We start from the raw sequence: 21,650 nt of genomic DNA on the forward strand, positions 1-21,650 counted from the left end.
ATGGGAATAAAAGAAACGATACCTGAGGGCTAGAGGGGTATAAAACCCTGAATATTGAGCTGAGGAACAGTGGAGGAACTGTGTTTTCTCAATGAAGCATCAGGTGTCCCAATACTTCTTTCTCTCCATTCAGTGTAGATTTTAATATATATTATATTATAAGCTGAAAATAGTGCTCAGCTCTTTCTCTCTTTGCTTTTTGTGTCAAGGGCAAACGTGCTAAGCTCTCAGCTCCATCCAGTATGAATATTCATCCAGTATGAATCTGTGAGAGCGTAAAGCTCCATCACAGCTCAGCTCACCAACCTGCTGGGAGCAGATGTGGGTCGATCAATCCCACACTGCCCTGCTTTAGAGCGTTACACACTTACTCACACTTACTCACCCACAGGAAACCCCCCAACACAACGACATCATCAGCTCAACCTTCCTCTCCATCTCTCACCTTCCTCTGCTTATTTCAGTCTTATCTATAAACACACAGCTTTCAGAACCAGAGCAGCAGATGCAGCAGGTTCAGGTCACTGAACATCAAGGTCTGGCCAGAACTCACGAGGCTAAATCAGACCATGACCCAACAGGGTTTATAATAAACTATTTTTTTTACAGAGAAATATTATCTACAAAAAGAGCATGTGAGAAAAAGTGCAGTGAAAAAGGATTTGAAGCCTTATGACTGTCTTTTATTTTTGCCTTTTTGTTTAAATCATACTTACATTTTATCTTTAAAATAAGACAAGGATAACCTGAATAAACAATTATTTTATTTATAAGGGCAAAAATCTATCCAAACAAACCTGTCCCTATAGAAAAAAGTAATTACTCCCATAAATAAATCATAAATTAGTTCAATTTCAACAACCACAACCAGGCCTGATTACTGCCAGACCTGTAGTATCAAGAAATCACTTAAATAGAACCCGTCTGACAAGATGAAGCAGATAAAAGATCTCAAAAAGCAGCACATTATAATCCAATCTAATGAAGAAGTTCAAAAATGGTTGAGAAAACAAGTCACTGATAATCTATCAGTCTGGAAAAGATAAAAAAAAAAGTCCACAGGACCACAGTGATTCACTATTATTCACTAATGAAAAGAACACTGGAAATGGAACACTGGCGAACCTTCCTAGGAGTGACCGGCCGACAAAATTACTCCAAAAGGGCATGAAGAACTCATCCAGGAGGTCACAAAAGAACCCAGAACAACATTTAAATCTTTAAAGAACTGCAGGATCTCACTCGCCTCAGTTAAGCTCAGTGTTAATGATTCAATAATAAGAATAAAGAGACTGGGTGAAAATGGTCTCCATTTGGAGAATTCCAAGATAAAAAAAAACAAAATTACTGCTGACCAAAAAGAACACAACCACCTGTCTCACATTTACCAACCAACATCCTGATGATTTAGTACATTTAGAACATTCTGTGGGCTGACGAGACAAAAGTAGAACTTTTTGAGAGGGTTTGCGTCTCCTTACAATTTGGCGTAAAATTAACATGAAATTTTAGAAGAAAATGAACAAAAAAAAGTATCTGTTAAAGAGAAAAGCAGTATCTCAGACACAAGCTGAAATAACCACAAGCAAACTGTTTAAAAAGACCATTTTAACACGTTTTCTCAATTAAACATTTGAATTTACTTAAATAATTTTAGGATATATTTTGCCTTAAATTTCTATAGTAATATTTACTTAAATTTTTGATTATACAAACTTGAAACTTAGTTACGTTAAGACCAAACCAGCTAGTGATATATATTTTTATGTTATTTTTATTGCTTTGCACAATAAATCTACGTATATTTTTATGTCATGTGAATTATAATGAGCCTTTTTTTTATTTAATTTAACTAAAATCTATACTTAAAAACACTATAGAGTCTATAAATAAATTCAATTTTACTATTTGAATGCATATGCAGCTAAAAATGTTCACTTAACTCAAAGTAGGTTGTAGATACCTAAATTTACATTAAACAGACTTAATTTATTTCAATTTAAACAAATTGTGGGTTTACAGTGCATGTATTGGGACATTAGCTTGTTATATTTTGTAATTTCTTCTGAAATCAAGAATATTAAAGAGAGTTTAACTTGCTTTTGTTGAAGTAACTGTTTCTAATGTCCAGGGAAGACTTTCATACCCCTCTATAACCCGACCCTGGCATTAGACATGGTGCCAGTAGGTTTACAGGTCTCTGAAATAGTGCTTTTATCTTTTTAGCTTTAGTTTAGTGTGACAGGAGAGACAGGAGGCTGGTTGTAAAGATGGCAAAGATCTTCAGTGAACTGACTGCCTCAATGCACTGTCTCTGTTTAACACAAATTAAAATAGAATTACAGTCATGTAGAAGCGGTTTAGGGAAATTATGAGGCAGTTACAGTATTTGCAAACGTTTACACAGGAAGCCGGTTATCAGGAGTTAAGAGAGATTACCCAGAACCACAATCCAGCCAACAGCACTTCAAAGAGCTCTGGAGGAACTTCTACACACCCGCCACCATTCAACAAATACAATCTGACTGAAAGAGAGTCTCTACTGTCCAGAAAAGACTTTTTCCTATCAAACAATCAATCAACCTTTATTTAGACTCTAAGTACATTGAGGGTAGCCCTAATACACAATGTAGCTGAGCCGATACATAGTAAAGGAATTGTCAAAGAAAAGGAATTAATAAATAAAAGACCCACATTTTAATAAGATATACAAAATATTTTAAAATATGATAAATTAATAATAAAGTAGGGATCATAAAATCATAGCTAAGAAAATTAAAGGTAATAAAAAATGATGAAAATTCAATTACAGATGAATAAATAAAACTATGTACATTTCAACTCAATAGTGGGGGGTTTTATACCCCTCTAGCCCACATTTGTCTGCTCCAGACAGTCCTATTCTATTGGCAGCACTTCTCTTCTACAAAAATAACATTCGCAACCAGTATAACTTAAAGTAGCTGAAAGCTTTCATTAGAAGACTGACTAGTCCAGACAGACTAGTTCTTTCATTTTAGAGTAGAGTTCAGGACTAAAAGACGTACAAGATGACCCTATCTTTACAGTTACCACGGCTACCGTTACGCTTTATTACAGATGTAAACAAAGACGTCTGAGAAAGTTCCAGAAAATGTGACAGCGTTCCTCAGACACCAAAGCTGTTCTAGCTGTAGCTGATTTTAGTTTTTTCCCCCAAACCCATACACTAAACCCAAGCTCAGAACCTGAACACTTAACCCAAGTTATAAATAAATACAGTGAACCCAGACACTATACCTATACACTAAACCCAGGCACAGAACCTGAACACTTAACCCAAGCTCTAAATAAATACAGTGAACCCAGACACTATACCTATACACTAAACCCAAGCTCAGAACCCAAGCACTGAACATGCATACTAAACCCAAGCTCAGAACCTGAACATTTAACCCAAGCTTAGAAACTAAACTTTTACCCAAGCTCTAAACCATTACACTGAACCCAATACACTGAACCCAATACACTGAACCCAATACACTGAACATGCATACTAAAGCCAAGCTCAGAACCTGAACATTTAACCCAAGCTTAGAAACTAATTTTTACCCAAGCTCTGAACCCATACACTGGACATATACACTGAACATATACACTGAACCCAAACACTGAACATGCATACTAAACCCAAGCTCAGAAACTGAACTTTTCACCCAAGCTCTGAACCAATACAATAAACCCAAGTTCTGAACCCATACTCTGTACCTACTCACTGAACACAACTCTGAACCCATACACTGAACCCATACACTGAACCCATACACTGAACCCATACACTGAACCCAAGCTCTGAGCATGCATACTAAATCCAAGCTCAGAAACGGAACTTTTCACCCAGGCTCTGAACCAATACAGTAAACGCAAGTTCTAAACCCATACTCTGTACCCAAGCACTGAACACAACTGTGAACCCATACACTGAATCCAAACACTAAACCCAAATGCTGAACCCATACAGTAAACCCAAACACTGAATCCAAGCACTGAACCCACACAGTGAGCCCAAACAGTGAACCCATACTCTGTACTTAAGCACTGTATCCAAGCACTGAACCCATACAGTGAGTCCAAACACTGGACCATTAACACTGAACCAAGCTCTGTACCTATACACTAAACCTGATCCCAAACACTGAACCCAAACGCTAAATCTATGCACTGAACCCATACACTGAACACAAGCAATGAACCCAAACACTTGAACCCATACACTGAACCCGTAAATTGGACCCGAACCTGCTCAGATTCTGGTTCTCCTCTCGCGCTCTGCACAGCGGGATGTTCCTCGGGTTCCTCGCTGGTCTGAGAGGTTCTCCTCCCTCGGTTCTGTAGAGAAGCAGCGGAACCGCGCGCGGGTCTCAGAACCACAGAAACACACAGAACCTCACAGAGAGTCACCTCGAGCTCCAGTAGCTCCACTACTGCGCCTGACACAGCTGAGTCTGCGCATGCGCACTGCCCCACACCGCTCCTCACTGCGCCACGGCCGCGCGTTCGCGCACATTCCACTGTGTCATCACTTCCGAAGGGGCGGGGCTACAGGCGGCGGTGCCTTTCATATAATTTCACCTTTAATAAACGTTTTTACCAAACATAAAATTAACAAACAAGACAATTTATTATTATTATGTATATTATTATTATTATTATTATTATTATTATTATTATTATTATTATTATTATTATTATTATTATTATTATTATTATTATATATTATTATATATATAATAAATAATAAAAAATAATGAATTAAATAAATAAATATAATATATATAAGTGCATTTGTGAAAAAAAATAAACAGTAAGAAAGCACAAAGGAAAGTGGATGCAATTAAATAATTAAGTATGATTATTTATTAATTTATTTTTTGTTATTTTTCTTTATTCTTATTTACTTTTTAAAGTAATAAATAAATAGATAAGTGAAGACAAATATTATATTTTTCGGTATTTTTGTTTTTCTGGAATACGTGTTTACCTGTCACGTTTTGACGTCAATAATAAAAAATAAAAAAGAGCGAATTAATTAATTAATTAATTAATAATTCAATACATATAAATAAATAAGCTTTAATGTCTAATGGCTAAATTTGCATTTTTGGAAGATTTTATGAACGTTCCTACAACAAAATTCACATAATTAATCAATGTAATTAGATAAATAAATAAAATATGTGTAACTTATTGGTGTATTTGTTTGTATTTATTTGTGTACTTTTGTTTCCTAAATTCAGTGTCTGTAATCTTGTAACTTTTTGATGTAAATAAATAAATTAATAAATAAATAATGTTTCAATATCCCTAATTTTACGTATTTTCACGTATTTTTGCATCACATTACCTTTATATTTGATAAGCATTAAAGAAAATAATGTACAAAAAAAATAAACTTTAAACTTTTTTTGTATTTTTCTGTCTAACGTTATGTAGCTCTAAAATTTATGGTTTTCTTTAATTCAATTTCATATTAGGTACAATTATCCCCAGTATGTGTAAAAAAAATATTAAATGTTAGTATAGAATTGACATAATGGAATCACAATTATTTTTCAAATATTTAAATGTAAGTCCCAGTGGGGAACATTTCGTGTGTCTGACCTCTACAGCTCCTTCAAAGTGTAGGTACGCCACCTGCTGTCCAAAAGAAAGAGATAAATCTGTGAATCTGTAACAGATTACTGACTGGTGTCCCCCAGCCTCTGTTGTAATAATCTACACTGTTTATTAGACCTGTGGTGGTTTGTGCTTACATTTTCTTTATACATAGGTCTCTTCTTTAACTAAATTATGCATCTTTCTTATCTTATTTACAATTTCTTGCCTATACTATGCCAAAATGTAATAATACATAATGTGCCAAACTTGAAAAACAGTATGAAACGACTACTTCTGCAACAATATCAAGTGTAACGCTATTAAAACCGATTTTAGAATATACAGATTATACAGAGAATATAAAGACAGATGCAGAACCATAAGGACCAGTTCACTCTATCAGCCTGTAGAGGGCAGCACAAGATCAGATTATTATAATCAGTCTTTTATCTGTAGTATAGTAAAATAACAGCAATCAGAGATTTATTCTTTCTTCTCTTTATTGATTTATAAATATATCTATTAAAAGACAATTTAATGCAATATTTCACAGCGAATATTAACAACATAACATACAAAAAATGACTCTAAGTCTCATTTTGTTTATACAATTAATAAAGTTACACTTACATAGCACCTTTTTTTTTTTTACAATTTACACGTTTTATACACAGTCATTAATACTCAGCACTCATCCACACACCGGTGAGAAGCAGCAGCCAATAGCGCACAGCGAACTCTCAACCAGAAACCACTGTACACTTGGAGGACTGCATCAGGCACTACAGCATTTACCCAGGACAGAGTGCCAATCCATATCTGGGCACAGTCATACATATATTTACATACACATACAATCCTATACATTACACATAACTATACACACATATACACATCAATTTAGAGTGTATATATTTTCTTCTGGGCAATTTAGAATATCCAATTTACCATATCTCCATGTTTTTGGACTGTGGGAGGAAACCGGAGTCCCCGGATGAAATGAGGGTTAAACTCCGGTGTAAAATGTACTTTTGTTGTAGTAAAGCATGATAAAAAATATTTATCTTTGATGAATAGCACACCTCCATTCTCCCACAGCGTTCAGAGATCCAGAAAGTTTAACAGTTTGTCTGAACACCCTTCAGACTGGGCATTAATCACTTAAAAAGTGCACAAGAAGCTTATTAAAAACCACTGTTTACATCCTATAACTCTAGCGTCAGTTCTGAGCACTGGCATTACTGAACTGTAAATAACATAGAAATATATATACATAGACTCCGTATAGTGTAGCAGCCGGCGCCAGGAGTAATGGCAGCGCTCGAAGCTGAAGCTAGCACTATAGGATGTAAACAGTGTTTTTTTAATTCTAGGTTTTCGGATTCTAGCAAGGAGAGGTGTGAAGCTACTTTGAGCTGGATAACGGTGTAAAAAGTAAATTATGCCCTGTATCACCCAGTCTGAAGGGTGTTTTGGACAAACTGTTAAAATTTCTGGATCTCTGAACGCTTTGGGAGAATGGAGGTGTGCTATTCATCAAAGGTAAGAAGTTTTCATCATGCTTTACTACAACAAAAGTCCATTTCACACCAAAGTTCTCCGTTAAGGGTATTGAACTCACAATCCTGTCCTCAATTACCCACTGTTTTAAAAACTCAAACACTATTGCTGTCCCAATAGTTCTGTATAACCCATCTGACAAAGCCATAGAACAGTCCAGAGCACAGGTAGGAGTACAACACTGGGAACCAACAAAGCTGGGTATCAAATCCACAACCTTGTAACTGATGACCCAGCACTCTAACCAATGAGCCACCAAACTTAGGATTCAATAAGAAATAAATTATACTGAACCAGATTTCAGAAGAATTACATTATTAATGCTCACCTCAGAAATGAATGGAACGAGGCAAACTCATGTAAATTGTACTGCTCCGCCTTTCTCTCCACACGTCTCTCCCATCAGCTGTGGAGGAGAAACATCAGATCAGATCAGATTTCATTTGTTTTTGCTTTTTTATCATGCTTACTTTTTTTAAGATTATCAATCTTATATCTTTAAAAAAAATCTTTAAATAGATAATTTCAGTTATTAAGTTTCAGTTATTAAAGGAAAACATCTACTCAATGGCAAAACGTACTTGCCCGTAAAACTATTAACTTGGTAGCAACAACTGCAAACAAGCAGAGATAACTGGCAACGAGTCTTTTACATCTCTGTGGGGTAATTTTGTTCCACTCTTCTTTACAGAATTGTTTCTTTACAGAAGGGTTTTTAAGTATAAACAGCCTACAACTCGTTCCAAAGTATTATGCAAATTGGATTTAAGTGTCATAAAGCTTCTTTTTTTTTTCTCAATTAAACTCATGGATGGTTTTGTGTCTCAGGGCTCTTTGGATCACTGAAATCACTGAATCTCAGACACCTGTGACAATTAGTTTGCCAGGTGAGCCCAATTAAATGAAAACTATTTAAGAAGGATGTTCCACATTATTAAGCTGACCACAGGTTTCAAGCAACATGGGAAAGAAAAGGATCTCTCTGCTGCAGAAAAGCGTCAAATAGTGCAATGCCGTGGACAAGGTATGAAAACATTAGATATTTCACAAAAACGTAAGCGTGATAATGGTACTGTGAAGAGATTTGTAGCTGATTCAGAGCACAGATGGGTTCATTCAGATAAAGGCAAAATAAGGAAGGTTTCTGCCAGACAAGTTCATCAGATTAAAAGAACAGCTGCTAAAATGCCGTTACAAACCAGCAAACAGGTATTTGAAGCTGCTGGTGCCTCTGGAGTCTGGCCAACCTCAAGCTGTAGGATCTTTTAAAGGTTTACTGTGGTGCATAAACCTACTAACCAGAGCTCACAAGCAGAAATGGTTGCAGTGGATCCAGACATACATGAAGACTCATTTCCAAACAGTAACCCTGGATGGTCCAGATGGATGGAGTACTGGATGGTTGTTGGATGGCCGCCATGTCCCAGCAAGGCTGGGACGTCAGCAAGGGTAATTTGGAACGAAGTGTATTTAAGATAATTCACAGCATCTCAATCAGACTTTAACCAGGCCATTCCAAAACCTTCATTTAGCTTTTGTTTTTTGAGCCATCCTGAGGTGAACTTGTTTGTGTGCTTCGTATCATTGTCCTGCTGCAGAACCCAAGTAGACCTGAGCTTGAGGTCACAAACTTTTAGTATGATGTTATTTTTTCTGAAAGTATGTGTTAATTGTATACCAGATGTGACAGGACACACAACCTCCATAAGTTTCACTTTTGTCTCTTCAGCCCGCAGAATAAATCATCAGGATGTTGGTTGGTAAATGTGAGACGGGTGGTTGTGTTGTTTTTGGTCAGCAGTGTTTTTTATCTTGGAACTCACCCGTGGACGTCATTTTCACTCAGTCTCTTTATTCTTATTATTGAATCATTAACACTGATCTTAACTGAGGCGAGAGAGACCTGCAGTTCTTTAAATGTTGTTCTGGGTTTTTTTTGTGACCTCCTGGATGAGTGGTCCATGCCCTTTTGTAGCCATTTCAGTAGGTCATTCACACCTGCAAAGGGTAACCATTTGTGAATAATAGCTCTCTCACTGTGGTTTGCTGGAGTACCAAAGAGTGAGAAATGACTTTGTAACCTCCTAAACTTCTCCAAACTGTGGTTGTTGTATAAATCCTGAAGGTTTGGACGCTAAACCTTGGTGATGAACTTTTCACTCAACATCAGTACAGTTACAGGACCAGCTGGAGCAGAAAGTCAGGATACTCTCCAGTCCTGAGGATGCTGGGATTCATTCCAAACCTCCTCAGCTGTGCAGTGAGAAGCCTGTAGGTTTGATGGGATGGTTGGTGATCTCTGTTGATAATCAGGTCTCTGTTTGGAAGTTTATAATGCAGTCCTTATTTCAGGTTGGAAAGAGATCTATACCTGAAGTTCACACATGTTCTTGACTAAGTACTGCACCTCTCACACTGATATGCTGGTCTCAGCCTGATGAGAAAGTCCAGTTTGCAGTGGGAGTGTTTGCCGGTCGTAAATGAATGTGCTGGGCAAGATTTAATGCGATAAAAGTGACATGGTGACATTCTATTAAGCAAATAATGCAGATAGCAGAATGAAAACTCAATACCCATTATCAATACTACTCGGCTCAGAAATAAACTGTTCTGACCACACTCACCTGAACTCTTCCTTTTCTGCTGCTTATCCATCTTCTGTATGATTTATGATAAGTCTCTTCATCAGCTGATCCCCTCGTATTCCTTTTTCAGCAGATACTGATCTACTGACTCATTTCACTGCTCTGTTAAGTCTCGAGAAGTGAGAGGAGAGGAGGAGTCAAGAATGATAGAGAGAACATCATTGGCCACTATTAATGCAGGCAAAGCAGGGAGAATGTTTACATACACAGTTATTTCGGAAGTAGAAACTCAGAATATAGGGGCTAGGTTTCACTTTTGGAAATATAAACATGTTTTGTTTACTAATAACAATTTGTGTGCCTCTGCAAAATCTCAATTTTCAGGAAGAATTGGACACCCCAGGTGTGAATGCACAACATGGAAGTTAGGGCTAAGTGTAGAACAAAAAACAGGCACATTTTGCATTGCATGAGGATGTTATTGCCTCGTTACGAGCATCCGTGCACCGGCGCATCCAAAACAATTTTTTTTTATTCAGACAATATTTTTTTGGTCCAGCATTTTATTTTGTACTCAGTAATGGGGAGTTTTCCAATGTAACGAAGTAAATTACTTGTGTCAAAATGTACTTGAGTAAAAGTAAAATGACCTATTTTAAAAACTACTTTAAAAATTACAAACTTCTCATAAAATCTACTCAATTACAGTAACTTGAGTAAATGTAATTCATTACTTTCCACCTCTGGTCTTTACAGGGTCAGATGTTCTATCTGAAGTACAAAGTCTTTCTCAACCACAGGAAGTACAGATTTGTACCATTAAACCAGACAAAAGGTACATTATCACAATTCTCTGTTCTCTCACAATCACTGTACTAATATACTATATACATTTTTTAATTATACGTTTTTCATTTGAAAGTCAGACAATTTTGGATCATCGAGTTCTCCACATAGATTAAGTTGATGATCATGTTTATAATCTTTATAATCTTTACTGGTACAAAATAAATGAGTAAGAATAAGACTTTTACTGAAAGGTACTCTAATGTACCTCAATATAAAGTACAGCCCCAAAGACAAGCTTTATACTCTTTTTTTATTTATTTTTTTTAGTACAAATCTGTACTTACATTTCTTAGTGTGTGGAAAAGGGAAGGTATAGGGAAGAAGTTAATTGAACACCTTGCTTAACTCAGCACAGTGTCAATCAATCAACCTTTATTCTCACTCGGGAAAAACATTGAGGGTGACCCTCATTTACAATGTTGCCGAGCATTTATTTATTATATATATATATATATATATATATATATATATATATATATATATATAAATTAAGTTATTTGTATTAATAAAACTGTTAAAATGCTTTGCAATTTTTTCTTATGATTATGGAAAGTGCTGGTCCTAAGATTATGCATGGTGACTATTGGTAAAATTTAATAAAAATTCTAATTTTTAGACAGTCAACTAAGGTTAAAGGGTAACATCCTTTGTGGTAGAGACCACAGCATGTAAAACCTTTTTGTAGTATAAAGGTCTTTCAGTTTCTTCTTACTGCACAGCATTTTATAGGTATGTATGTTTTTTTTTCTATGATGTTTCAGTCTCCGTTTATAGGTGGTCCAGGGTGTATTTATTTTTTTAAGGTATTTTTTATGATTATACTGTATTTTTCACATCATGCAGTTCTGTTCAAACTGTTTCTCACTGTGGAAAATATTTATATTTTTACTTCAGTATTTGTTTCTAAAACGAGGCGCCTGAACCTCATGGACCATGACTGCCTTCATTAACAGCTTCTCAGATGATCATGTTTCAGTCAGTACAAGGTCTGATAAGAATTAATAAAGCTGGGAAACAGTTCCCAGCTCACAGTTTCAGTTTAGAGATAACAAAACTGCTGGAAATTTGCTCTGCTGGAGGGTTTTTTTTTATTATTGACACAAAACACTCTGTCTATATTTAAGCACACTGTCAGACAAGGTGTTAGCAAGATTACACAGCATAAATTTGTGCATCCTTCTTGTTTTATTTATTTGAATACCTTTAGCTCTAATTACTGGAACAAATTTGGTAAATTGTTTAGTAAGCTTGTTGACCCTTGACCTACATACACAGTTAAATCCAGTTATGAGAAAGGAGTATTAAGGTGGATAATTGCAAGTTTTTCCCCTTTTTTTTGCATCTTCTCTGAAAAGCGGCAACAAGGGAGCCTGAAAACAAAACTCTCAAATGACGTGAAAACAAAGATTTTTCAACATCATGGTTTAGAGGAAGGATATAAAAAGCTCAAATCTCAGAGATTTTAGCTGCACTTTATACTGTGAGGAACAGAGTGAGGGAATGGAAGAACCACAGACCCAGTTCTAGTTAAGAGGTGAAGTGGCAGAACAAGAAAAATCTCAGATAATCAGAGGAGAAGGATGGTGAGAACAGTCATAGTCAACCTACAGACCTCCAGAGCTCCAAACACCTACAACATCATTCTGCTGCAGATAATAGTGTCACTGTGCATTGTTCACTATTCACTATTTAGCGCACTTTGCACAAGGAGAGGCTGTATGGGAGAGAAATGCAAAAGAAGCCTTTTCTGAGCACACGCCACAAACATAGTCGCTTCAGGTATGCTAAAGTTAAATGTGTACATTTGAACAAGCCAGCTTCATGTTACAATAAGGTTCTGTAGACTGATGAAACTAAAATTAAAAGAGTTATTTGGAGGATGGTTATTAATGCATGCAGGAGAAAGAAAACACAGTATTCCAGCACAAACACTTTACTGCTCCTCACAGTAAAATTAGTGCCAGTTCCATCATGCTGTGGGGCTGTGGGATCAGTGCAGGTACTGGGAATCTTCTTAAAGTTGAGACTCACGTGGATTCCAGTCAATATCAGCAGATTCTTGAGAACAATGTTCAAGAATCAGTAAGAACGTTGAAGTTAAAGCGCCGGGGCTGGATCATACAACAAGACAACGACCCTAAACTCTAAACTCTCCTCAAAATCTACTAAAGCACTAAAGCATTCATGCAGAGGAACAAGTACAACATTCTGCAATGATCATCTCAGATCATCTCAGTCCTCAGATCTAAATATTATAAAATATTATCTGTGGTGTGATTTAAAGCAGCTGTTCATGATCAGAAACATCAAGCCTGACTGAACTGAAGATGATTTATAAAGAAGAATGGTCCAAAATACCTTCAACCAGAAGCCAGACTCTCATTGGAAGCTACAGGAAGCATTTACACCAGTTGTGTAAACTACGATTTCTCAAATTGATGTTTCATTTCATAATGTCTCTTAATAATATTATCATACTCCTTCATTACAGCAACTGATTCCTGACAAATTAGTACACATTTTCCTCTGAACTCACTTTAAAAAATAGTAATTTTCCCAGCATGCCTGAAATTTTCTGCCATGACATTTCTGCATTTGCTGTCCATTTTTCGTTTCTTTGGAGTTGTTTGACTCGTTGGCTCGTTTTCTGAGCTACAACTGAACACTCTCGCTGTTTTTAGACTCTTTGGCCCTTTTCTGACCCCTTTCTAGCATTCAACCTTTGAATCCCACATTATGAAAACCTGCTTAACAGCGGGCCAACTTTCATTCTATTTCTAAAATACCTCGTGGGCTGCTCCAAAAAAGGAAACAGCCCGCTGGACGTAGTTTGGACACCCCTGATTTTGAGGCTGTTATTTCTGTAAAAGGAGGATCTACTAAATATTGATTTATGCACCTCCCTAATTTTGATTAAGGAATTATTGCACACTTTTTGTAAATCATATAAACTTAATTTCATTTATCAAATATTACTGTGTGTGTTTGCTATATAATATATTTATATAGATTTATACCACTGATTTATAAAGGAAAATCATCTTTTCATGTTCTTTTAAAAATGACCACTGCTGTGAAAAGATAAACTTTTAATAATCTGATAGGGTTCTGCCCTCTACAGGCAGATAGAGAGAACTTCTCAAGCATTAACAGATCACAATACATTTTTCAAGACTGACTCTGAATTAATGCATTAATACACAAATACAGGAATACAGTTAACCTTCACTTTAAAGCCCTTTTTCTACATGTTGTGCAGGTTTCTCTGATGTGTTGTGACAAATCTACTGTCTGACATTCATTATTCTCCCTTTAAATTGCTATATATGACACACACAGACACAATCTTACATCTTGACTTAATATTCTTTATTAATTAATTAATAAAATGTTTTGTGGGTTTAAAGTGAAGTTTTTAAGTTAAAACAGTATTTTTGTACTTACTTAAAATATATTAAAAGTACATTAATATTATGCTTTCATCAAATGTTTGAAAGTAAACTTTGATCATACTTTTTAAAAAAGTATAATATAGTGTTTTAAAAAGAAATAGAGTAATATGAAGTACACTTTTAGTTTAATGTTATTCAATATACTTCTAAAATACTTATTTCCAAATATACTTTTGTATATTTGTTTAAGTGTGTTAAAACAACTGTTACTTCACTTCACTTAATGTACAATGTATCATGTAACTTTTTAGAAAGTAAATTAAATACTACGTTTATAACATTTAAAGTAAATTTGTAACACGCTAAAAACTGTAGTACAGCATACTAAAGTATATTTGTAGAAGTGTGATACTTACAAAAGACAGGAACAAGAAGCATATTTGTATTATAATGTAAATATATTTAATATACAGTACAGTAATACTCATTAAATGTATTATAATTTTACTGTAAGCATATTTAACATATGGGGTTACATACATGAAATAGTATGTTTAAATGTTACTTAAGTATATTTAAAATAGTTCGATTTTAGTACAGTTAAGTACACTTAGCACAATTAAGGTAAGACTTTTATACTATTTTTATACTGTAATTAAAGTATAATAAGTACAAAGAAAGTTGTTCCATTTTAGCACTCTTTAAATATACTGATTAATAATAATGTGGCTACAAGAACACTTTAGTGCACTATAGTATAATAATGCTAATTTCACTAGGGTAATAATTAATTGAATATTGAATATTTGGTATTTTTATTGACCGGAACTTTGTTCTGATATGCTTTAGCAAAATATACTTTTCCTTATTCATCTAAGAATGAAGAAAAACATACTTACCTGTGTTTTTTTAATAATGGCAAACTCAAAACTCAGATTCGAACTGAATCGATTCATTTGAATCACAGTGTTTCGATATACTGATTCGAAGTTCGAAGATTTTTTTTCGCTTTTTAAAACCGAGAAAATGAAATGAGTTGATCTGAGATCAGAACGTTTGTATCCTAATGATTCTAAATGAGAATTAAAATAAAATCCTGAACTCTGATCTCAGAACTGTGTTTGTTTTGCACATAACAAACTAACAACATTACCACATTTTATTTTATTATTTATATATTACTCCTAATTTGTCAAACCATTATCATTTGTTAAAAAAGAGTTTTGAAAGGGACGTGGGTTTAAACTTTACACTTTCGGATCATTTTTTACTTGAAAGCAAACAGGTAAATTGCCTAATTACCCAGCAGATGTCACTGTAGTGGATGATAATTCGAATATCTCACAAATACAAATCTTTTTTTCGAATCAATTGATTCATTTGATTCGATTTCCCAAAAGCCCCACTTCTGCCATCACTAATAGCTACTGTACTTCTCCACTTGTCGTTTTGATTAGTTGCTGGTATTCCACTTCTTAGCTGATGGGAGATTATGTTAAGCGTGATAATTTTATTTATAAGGTATGGTTTGAATATAATCTGTAAGAAAAACAGCAAAAATGTAGATACACAATTTTGTGGGGAAAACAAAACTGTTCTGACTTTAGACTTGATAATAAAACACAGTGGATCAACACCAGCAGATGACATGTCTCTCCAAACCATCACTGATCATCAGTACATTTTACATTTCATTTAAAGTAAATCAAGGGAGCAGAGTCTGGAGGAAGAGTGGAGAGACACACAGTCCAAACTGCTTACAGCACCTCATTCTTCCCTCTGCTACTGACAACTTTTATGGAGATGTGGATTTTATTTTTCAGCAGGACTTGGTACACTGCCCAAATTGCCAAAAGTACCAATCGGTCTTAAATAAAGTTCTAATTTTCTGAGACACTGATTTTTGGGTTTCATTGGATGTAAGCCATAATCATCGACAATAAAATAAATAAATGTTTTCAACTGAATTACTGAAATAAAGTAACTTTTTAATGATATTAAAATTTAGTGAAATGCACTATTATATCAGTGTTAATGTGGATTAAAAAAGAGAAGCGGTCCTGTTAAATTCCTGAGCGCTGTGGATTATTAACCAAGCCCTACCTTTTTATAGCTTTAGTTTTATATCTGCTCCAGTTTTATATGTCGGATTTGAGGGCTGCTTGAGGTGAATTTAGACTTCGTACAGGTTTGTGTTCACAATCAAGCGTCTCAACAAGTACAATATGCTTTTATTTAGCAGAGAAAATATCTATTTTTGCATTTCCCAACCAAAACGAAACTAAATGTTGGATCCAAAAGAAGGTGGAGTCAGGAAGTTTTGCAGTTCTGCGAAAAGAACAGCCTGGGAAAGGTAGGTTACTGTAACTGTAAACTTACTATCATATAAAATATACGTTATCTTTGCTTTAATGATTGTAGATTATCTAGGTTATATATCTAAAGGTATTTTAATAAAAGTTAGAAAAGTAAAGCTCCGTCCTTCGATCCTCTCGGTTTAACACTTCCTTAAAGCCTCCAGATCTCTCCTCTTCCTCAAGATTAAAACCAAAATAATGTTTTATATTAATTTTATTTGCATTTAAACTGATTTATTTACATTTAGACCTGCAGATACTGTTATAAAAGGCAGCGGGCTTCTGTTTATCAGCCATTATTTATATCTGCGTAATGTAAATTCTTACTTATCTCGCTAATCTTGCTGAACAGCGCGTTATCAATAGAAAAAAACGCAGCCATGACAAAACAAACAAATCACCATTTACTTGATCAATTTAAGAACAACAATAATAATAATAATAATAATAATAATAGCAAAATATTATATACAATGCAAGTCAAGTTCAAGTAGTTTTATTGTCAATACGGCATATGTACAGGAATTTACATTACATTTAAATTACGTTACTCTCCTTCCCAAAAGTTACAGCAAGTTTAGAAAATAAGATTATAAAGACACTATAAAAAGAGCAGACATAGACATACGTGAGACAAAAGTGTAATTATCATTACAATCATAATACAAACAACAATGAAAAACAGTAAAGAGAAAAAGAGCAAAACTTAAATGAAATGATAGAAATCAAATAAATTATCAGTTCAAATTATTTGACAGATGCTTCTCGAGCTTTCTGTCTGTGCATAAAAAGGCCTAAAACTGAAGAGCGTTCTGTGCTGCCCGGCCAAATCGTGCTAACCTACAGTGGATGTTCAAAAATAAAAATACAAAAAAATGACCATATTAAAACGTGCTCCCGGCAGAAATCTTATTGGGAAATTATGTGTAAACTTTTTAAAGTTGTTTATTTTTTTTTAACTGCAAATTATACGTTTGTAACACTTAGGAAATTGTGCTTATGTTGTTTAATGCATCCAAAGAAAACAGAATTATCTTGAGGATCGCGTTAAAAAAAAATGGCAGCGCATGCGCAGTACAGTAAGAAGCACATTTCGGTGGGAAACAGAACTCGGCAGAACACCCGGCTTTAACACTGCGGCTGAATTTGAGAAGCTAAAGTGACGAAAAAAGCTTTAAAAAAGTTTTTTTAAAGAATAAAGGATATAGAAGCAGCTTCGTAAAAGAGATGTTACGAGTAAAAAGAAGTGAATGTACCAAAAAAATGTCCACTGGATCTCTGATTAAAAACGAAACTAACTTTTGGGATCAGGGTGGGTCCTGGAAAGCTTTGATGTCGCTGAGATCCGAATGTATACTAAAATATATATATTTATTAGGCGATATCGCTATCTTGTAATGATTTTTGGGTTTGTAAAGGCATTTTTGAGCTATTGCTCAACAATTTGTGTTTAGTTCTGTACTAAAGAATCAACAACACACAGAAGTGGACCAGAGGTGGCAGGAAATCCTGTTCCTCTACTGAACAGAATCACAAATAGTTGCTAAGCAACAGTGCTAATAATACACGAATAATGATCTTATAAAAATGTTCTAAATACAATTTTACAGCTAGATCTGTAAAGACATGTCAGACAAATATTTTTTTTATGATATATGTTCTCAAAAATTGCATTGCAATAAATAATATTATTGTCAATTGAGATTATACAATATAAAAATGCAATTGCACCACTTAAAATATGTTTAGGATAAATTAATAAACTAATAATTATTCAGAATATTCAGACATTTTAATTTGAATATAACAACGGTTATATATAATTTTTAAAATTCAATTAAATTAGAGTCAGTAAAAATAGGTCATGTCCATATATTGTACAACATGTGTATAATGTAATTATCATGATATTTATTTGTTTTTCCTACATTATAAATGAACAGTGAAGGAACACATAAGGAATAATGTAGTAACTTAAAAGTGTTAAACAAACCAAAATACTCTGTGAAGAAGCTTTTAGATGCTCTTATTTGGGGTTAAGCTGTTAACTTGTGTTTGTTTCTGAGGCTGGAAACTCTGATGAACTTATCCTGTACAACAGATGAAACTCTCGCTTTTCCTTTCCTGGGGTGGTCCTGATGAGTGCCAGTTTCATCATAAAATTTTTGATGGTCTTTGTAGTGACTGCGCTTGAGGATACTTTCAAAGTTCTTAAAATTCTGCGGATTGGCTGAATGTAAGGGGTGTCCAAACTTTTGACTGTTACTGTAAGTGTAGGTAAGGGACATTATTTTAATTTTTGATTTTCTTTGAAACTGCGATTATTCAATCATTCTATACAAACACACAAAAAACAGCAGATTTTTGCACATCTTAAGACGGAATATTAGAAAAAAATATCACCTGAAACTTTTCATCACTTGGTGACATCAGTGTCTAAACGTCTTTTAAATGTTGTTAAAATGAATGGAAACATTATAAGTTGGAAAATGCTTGACTGGCCCAACTTTTTAGACATATGCTGCATGAAAGTATGCATATGAATAATTATTATTAATAATTATTATTAATAATAATGAAATGAGCAGTTGAGCTGAGCAGATAAAGCATGAAATATGTTGTGTTTTTCTTTTAAATATTTATTTATATTTTATCTTTACCTGCATTTTCCATAACATCACAGCAAAGGAATGTTGACATTCCTGCCCAACACCTACACAGTTTTACTTACCCTGGTGAAAAGTGCACTGCTGATTGTGTACAGCAGCACATCAGGAAGCAGTTATTTAAAGAACAAAGATCCTGCTGGGTTGCATTCACAGACCTACATCACAGACCTACATCTAGACCAGCATTAATTTAGTTATTTGTTTTAGTTCAAGGAAAAAAAACACAATTAAATTTCTAAAAGATTTAGTTTGATTTAAGTCATGCATTTTTATAGTTTTGCTTTTTTAGATTTATGTCATTATTTTAAGATTATTTATTGCTAACCTTTATTTAAGCAATAGCATTACAGGCTTTCGGCAGCCTAGACATTCATTACTTATTAACTATATTTCTGGAAGTAGTGACTACAGTTTTTGTACGTATTAACAACAGGCACACAGGAGAAGTTTATCTCCCGTGTGTTTAATAATCCGCTACTTGTTTCTGCTGGATTTAATGTTAATTTACATGTACAGAGGGTTAACATGGCTTACATGCATTATGTAAAATGGTACGTGAAATGTAGTAAAGGCTTTATGTATTGTCTTACAGCTCAAGTTTTTAGGTGTTTGTGGCCAGTATAACTGAAATATATATATATAGCCATCCTCTAGCCTGTATAGATAGATAGATAGATAGATAGATAGATAGATAGATAGATAGATAGATAGATAGATAGATAGATAGATAGATAGATAGATAGATAGATAGATAGAAAAAATAATTATGTCAGCTGTACAGGATGTGCAAGTACACAGTTATATAATAGTTTAGTAGTGCAAATTGTAAAAAATGTAAACAGTTGACAATAAATAAACTATTAATGCGGAATATGATAAAACTATAAAAATATTATAATAGGCCATCTCGTAGGGTGTGTCGCTAGAGTGACCAGAGTTGCCTGAATGAAAAAGTGTCACAGAGTCTTCAGTTTGCTGTGCTGAGAGAAGTTGAACAGTCTTATGGTCTGAGGGACAAAAGACCTCCTCAGTCTGTCGGTGGAGCAGGACTGGGACAGCAGTCTGCTACTGAATGAGCTCCTCTGCCTGGTGATGGTGCTGTGTGCAGAGAATGGTGAACGTGGTCAGTGCATCCAGACCATCAGTAACCCACCACTAAACCTGTCATGCTGAATGGTATTGCAGGCGGCATAATGACCAGGGGTGTGTTTCCCAAAAGCAATCAATCTTAGCAAAAAACAAACACAGGACATGAGAAAAAAATGAGCCAGACCTGCGAGTGTTTTTGTTTAATAGCTTTTCCTTCATTTTATGATTTCTTCCTCAGAATTGGCATCTCTAATGATTAAAATACTAAACTGCAAGAAGAATCCTCTTAAAGAAGTACTTTTAGAACAACAACTGGGCCAGGTTACTCGCTCGTTCATTTGCGAGTGCATTCATGTTGTACTTTAGTTCTGTAATGGTTTGGAAAACACTCTTTACACAAGCTGATGTCCATAAGTTTTGGGATTCTCTGGTGAGAATGGGTAACTGCGCAGAGCATACAGAAGAATCATTTTAAACTGGGCGGGTGTGATGCGGTCTCCTTTCAGGGCGGATAAATCCGATTTCAGGTTATGTTCAGTCAGAGAGAGAGAGAGAGAGAGAGCTCAGTCAGAAACTTCACTCCTTCGTTTCTTTGGTTTTACTATGAGTGAATGAGCTACTGAGCTCTGAGTTTCCTCTTCTGAAGTCTCCATTGCTCCACCAGCCGCTCGTGTTCAGTAAAACTGTTCATTAGAGCCGGATCTTCTTTTAGAGGCTGTAAAGACGCGTGACGTGGCCAGAAGAAATTCTGCGAGAAACAACCCGATACCTCAGGTTTTTTTTATAAATATATTAGGTTTAGCAGGAATGGTCGTATTTTTAGCACACTGGTACCATTAAACACTATATTTTATCCATATCCTTCTCCACTCAGAAATATTTCTGCTTTTAGTTTAGAAACAAAATACTACAGAATGACACTTAAACACTTAATCTATTAGTTTTTAGCATTATAAAGCTTTTGGGGAACCCACCCAAGGTCAGTATCCTAGAAGTTGAATTGAGTTGATCCAAAACTGACTGATTTTTGCTGTAACTGTTCCTGTAATTTTTTAGGCATTGTATATGTTTATATGTATAGGTGAAGATATACAGGGGTTGGACAATGAAACTGAAACACATGTCATTTTAGTGTGGGAGGTTTCATGGCTAAATTGGAGCAGCCTGGTGATCAATCTTCATTAATTGCACATTATTGCACCAGTAAGAGCAGAGTGTGAAGGTTCAATTAGCAGGGTAAGAGCACAGTTCTGCTCAAAATACTGCAATGCACACAACATTATGGGAGACATACCAGAGTTCAAAAGAGGACAAATTGTTGGTGCACGTCTAGCTGGAGCATCTGTGACCAAGACAGCAAGTCTTTGTGATGCATCAAGAGCCACGGTATCCAGGGTAACGTCAGCATACCACCAAGAAGGACCAACCACATCCAACAGGATTAACTGTGGACGCTGTAAGAGGAAGCTGTCTGAAAGGGATGTTCGGGTGCTAACCCGGATTGTATCCAAA

General features: G+C 35.0%; 1 protein-coding gene across 2 annotated transcripts in view; it reads right to left on the bottom strand.

Moving 5' to 3' along the window:
• Positions 1 to 4,507, bottom strand: part of dnajb6b (DnaJ heat shock protein family (Hsp40) member B6b) — an 80,656-nt gene extending 76,149 nt beyond the window's left edge. Inside the window, exon 1 of one of the 2 annotated variants that reach the window (XM_049481950.1) lies at positions 4,279 to 4,507. The gene's annotated coding sequence lies outside the window, so the exon portion shown is untranslated. The remainder of the gene's footprint in view (positions 1 to 4,278) is intronic. The other variant, XM_022666682.2, reaches the window with a different exon arrangement.
• Positions 4,508 to 21,650: the final 17,143 nt, after the last annotated feature.

This window comes from Astyanax mexicanus, chromosome 8 (genome assembly GCF_023375975.1).
Source record: "Astyanax mexicanus isolate ESR-SI-001 chromosome 8, AstMex3_surface, whole genome shotgun sequence".
NCBI lineage: Eukaryota > Metazoa > Chordata > Actinopteri > Characiformes > Acestrorhamphidae > Astyanax > Astyanax mexicanus.